A 4,752-nucleotide genomic window follows, 5' to 3' on the forward strand; every position below is an offset into this window, starting at 1 on the left:
ATTTTAAAATACATTCAAATAGAAAGCAGTTCTTTTAAAGTAAAAATATTTCACGGTACTGTTTTTGCTGTGTTTTGGATCAAATAAATCCTGGCTTGGTGAGCAGAAGAGACTTTCAAAAATAATAAAAATCTTACTGTTCAAAAACTGGTGGTGTATATTATTATTATTATTATTTATTTTTTTATTTTTTTTTGTAAAATTGTACATGTAATTATTTTTGTAAAATAATAAATATAAAAATACCCAATGAAACAATGGATGCCTTTTTCATTCATCTTTAAGTATGTGGAGGACCTGGACATGTTTCATATCAAGTTTTCATAAACAAGGCCTGAAGGTCAATGTCATGTTACTTATATAATCTATCAATGCAATCTTTATTCAGCCTAAGTATGTGTAGCCTACTGCATATGGGGAACTGTTGATTCTATCATTCAAATGTTAACACTTTATGATAAGTGGAATAAATCTAAAGAAAATTAAATGACAATTATACAATACCAACTTTTACAATAATTTTGCATACTTTTACAATACCAAAATCTAATTGTCCCCTTTAAATTTGATGCATTTCAATTTTGCCTTGGGTAGGTCAAAATAGTTTTTTTAATAAATGTGAATTTATCTCATTACATAAATGAACAAGGTAAGGTTTAAAAGTTTTAATTGACAATTAGCCTACTTTAATCAACATAAGCGTTTTTAGGAGCTGTTATGATGACGAAATCAGCTCCGTATATTAGACATATTAAATATATATTAGATTTAAGTTGTGCCATTTTAGCCTAGACATCCTTTACAAAAATAAGAAAACGTATTAGTAAAACGAAGGACAATATTATTTTATTTAGATCCCATTAACTTCCATAAATTGCTTCAACATACTTCCGGGTTTCCAGGTACGGGGATGGGGAAATCACAGGAGACGTATTTGATATGGGCGTGGCTTTTTGTTTACGTCACACTTGGACGTGGGCGGGGTTGTGTCGGGATGGGCGTGACTTCTGACGTCACACTTGGATGTGGGCGTGGCTGTGTCTGGGATGGGCGTGACTTCTGACGTCACACTTGGATGTGGGCGGGGTTGGATGTCCACCGCAGGCTGCAGCGAGCCCTACTTGAGTTTTTCACATATTTTGATTTATTATAAAATAAATATTATAGCAAATTTAGTACTTTATCGCACTGAAGTAGGCCTATAGCAAGTGCAGGAAGTCACAAAGTCTCTTGTCATTTAAATAAGTCTGGACAACAGTCTATAATGCTGAATTATTTAAATACCTATATAGTTAAATACAAATTAAATAAGTTATAACAAATAAATAATGCACTGAATATTTTTAAATGTTAAGATTTAATTTAAAAACTACATTGTTTAAGTTTCACTTCATGCACAGCTCTTTTTTGACATCGGCTTGTCAGATGCTTCACTACGTCCTGACAAATTCTTTATCAGAACAATACTGTAAAAACCTTTACTTTTACTCTCAACACCTTAAGTATATTAGAGTATGCAAGATAACTCACTTACTTATAATACATTTTCTTAAAGGATAGTTCAGCCAAAAATAAAAGTTCTGTAAACATTTACTCACCCTTAAGTTGTTCCAGGTTTGGAATTTTCATTTTTTGGTGAACTATCCCTTTAGCTAAAGTTTTAAATATGACAAGTAGTTTTTCCCCAACATACAGAGTGTTTGACATATGTCTCGTTCCACTGTCACCGCATTGTCCTCCGAGTCTCTGAGGAGGTGCTGAACATTCACCAAGAGATTCACCTCCTGAAGACCCCAGAACACATGGAGGCAGGGCCGGGCTCAAACTGACGGTGTTTTTTTTTATATTAAAACTAAGCTATGTTGTAAATAGTTGTAAAAAGTACTTTCTATTATGTATAGAACAATTTGTTTTAATGTGTAAAAAATATTTACAGGACAAAAAAATAAACATATAAAAGAATGTTTTGTGAAAAAAATATAAGCTGCATTAAAAAAAATTAACAATGTACATAATTACTTCCCTTTTATTTACACATGTGAATATGGAAAACAAAAATACAAAATGTACAGAAAGTACTCAGGCTTATTTACAAATAAATTACACACACAAAAAAGAATAATGTATACAACTTATGCATTTCATTTTTAACTTGCATCACAAAAATAAACTACAGAAATTAGGTTGTTTCATTGGCAATATGACATTTACAAAAGATATTGAAAAACTGTAATGTACCCATTTTTCCCACTCTTTTCTCTTGGCTAATGAATAACGTATTTGTTAAGCATTCTCTCAAGAAGAGAAATCTTGCGCTCTTCTCTCCTCTCTGGAGTTTGATGTCCTCCCTGAGCAGCTCCACCAGCTTCGACTCGCTCCCTCTCCTGTCCCTGGACACTCACTCCCTCTCCTGTCCCGGGACACTCGCCCCCTCTCCTGTCCCCGGGACACTCGCCCCCTCACCAGTCCCGGGACACTCGCCCCCTCACCAGTCCCTGGACACTCGCCCCCTCTCCTGTCCCGGGACACTCGCCCCCTCACCAGTCCCGGGACACTCGCCCCCTCACCAGTCCCTGGACACTCGCCCCCTCTCCTGTCCCGCCCCCACTCGCCCCACTCACCAGTCCCGGGACACTCGCCCCCCTCTCCTGTCCCGGGACACTCGCCCCCTCACCAGTCCCTGGACACTCGCCCCCTCACCAGTCCCGGGACACTCGCCCCCTCACCAGTCCCTGGACACTCACGCCCCCTCACCAGTCCCTGGACACTCGCCCCCTCACCCAGTCCCGGGACACTCGCCCCCTCTCCTGTCCCCGGGACACTCGCCCCCTCACCAGTCCCTGGACACTCGCCCCCTCTCCTGTCCCGGGACACTCGCCCCCCCTCACCAGTCCCGGGACACTCGCCCCCTCACCAGTCCCTGGACACTCGCCCCCTCACCAGTCCCTGGACACTCGCCCCCTCTCCTGTCCCGGGACACTCGCCCCCTCACCAGTCCCTGGACACTCGCCCCCTCACACAGTCCCGGGACACTCGCCCCCTCACCAGTCCACTTAGCAAATAAACCATGCCTGTTAACTACAACAGCACAATGAATTTCAGCAAAAATGTGTCTATTAACTTTGTATTTTTTAAGTCTTTCCCCAGCAGGCTCACTTTCTCCAGAATAGTACTAAAACAAGAGAAAATGGAAACACTTATGAAAAATATAAAGACAGGTTTGAAATCTTAACATTAGAAAATATGACACAGCAAGACATGCATACAAGATATTGAAGTGTTCAAGTTTGGTTAAAACATTTGTAGACATTTCTTGCATGACAGCTCTTCAAAAACACAACAAAGGGAAAGACCATTGCCTTATATAGCCTTATATAGTCTTATTGTTTGCGGGCAATACTTACATTTCAATGTGAATTCCTCCACAGAACTCTCACCTGCCGTGTTCTTTAAATATAAACACCATTGCCATATGCACGCAAGTGATTCTGGGATATGGTAGGGTGCGAAGTGTCCATAAGATGTACACTTCATTTTCCTGGGAAATGAAGGCCATTTGAAGTCGAAATTCGTCACCCTTCATCGCGCCGCGATGACGCATTCGCACTTCAAATGCGGTCTTTGGAGTGCGCATTCTGACTTTGGGACAGCTTACATCATGACGCTTTGACGCAATCGCACTTCACATCCGCACTTCGGAGTACACACACTTCAGTTTGGGACAGCCTTCGTTGCGCCGCTGTGACGCAATCGCACTTCAAATGCGCACTCCGGAGTCCATGCACTTAACTTTGGGACACAGCTCCTGTGATATAGACCAGCGCATTGAGATCAATGTATTTTGTACAGAGCGGAGGAAATCTTGTTTTGAGGAATACTCGCTTGTAACTCGCTCTCTTCATCACTACGAAAGAAAATAGCTGACAACTGTGTAGGAAAACATTTTGCTCGCGAGTTATTGATCCGGAAAGTCGAATCTGTGAATATCTTGCCAACTTTACCGAACTCTTCTAGACGTCTATTTGACATCTGATAACATCCTCCTATAGACGAATCGCAGAGGAGCAAATACTCTTGCAGATGTAAATGCAGACTTCAAATAGACAACTCCCTGATGTATGTGTGCTATTAGGAAATTAACTTCCCATTTGAAACGAGTAACAGCTTGTAAAACCTCTTAGTAAACCTGCATCATTGCAACTGATTCAAGTCAGCCCTGAAATGTGTAAGAAATATGAGTTATGAAAGTTACAGTGCGTGTTGGTTCAAACTATTTTACATGATTCAGAAAATTTACTTAATTTCTACTTAACCATAGACACAAATCAGTAATATATTGTAAGATCCTTTGCAAGAACAAAGGAGGTGCAACTGTCAAGTTATACAGAAATTAACTGGAAACCAGTTTACATTTTGGACTCATTTTTGATCATTATCCTGTAGAGGTTGCTTAGTAAAAACGCATTACGCATTACACACACACACACACACACACACACACACACACACACACACACACACACACATTTACTTGACTGGACTCATTTTTTGCTAAAATATGCGGTCGTTTCTTCTCTTCATGTGCTCATATTCTCGCAATACTCTCTCTGACCTGAAGGAGGAGACACAACACATTGTCTATGTTTTTTAAGAATAATAAATTGTTTTAAACCAGATTTTAATAAATAACATGGCAGTTATTAATGTATATCCCATTTATTCCCCCTTTCCTCATGAAAAATAAAGAAAAAA

The sequence above is a fragment of the Cyprinus carpio genome, unplaced genomic scaffold (genome assembly GCF_018340385.1).
Source record: "Cyprinus carpio isolate SPL01 unplaced genomic scaffold, ASM1834038v1 S000006481, whole genome shotgun sequence".
In the NCBI taxonomy this organism is placed as follows: domain Eukaryota; kingdom Metazoa; phylum Chordata; class Actinopteri; order Cypriniformes; family Cyprinidae; genus Cyprinus; species Cyprinus carpio.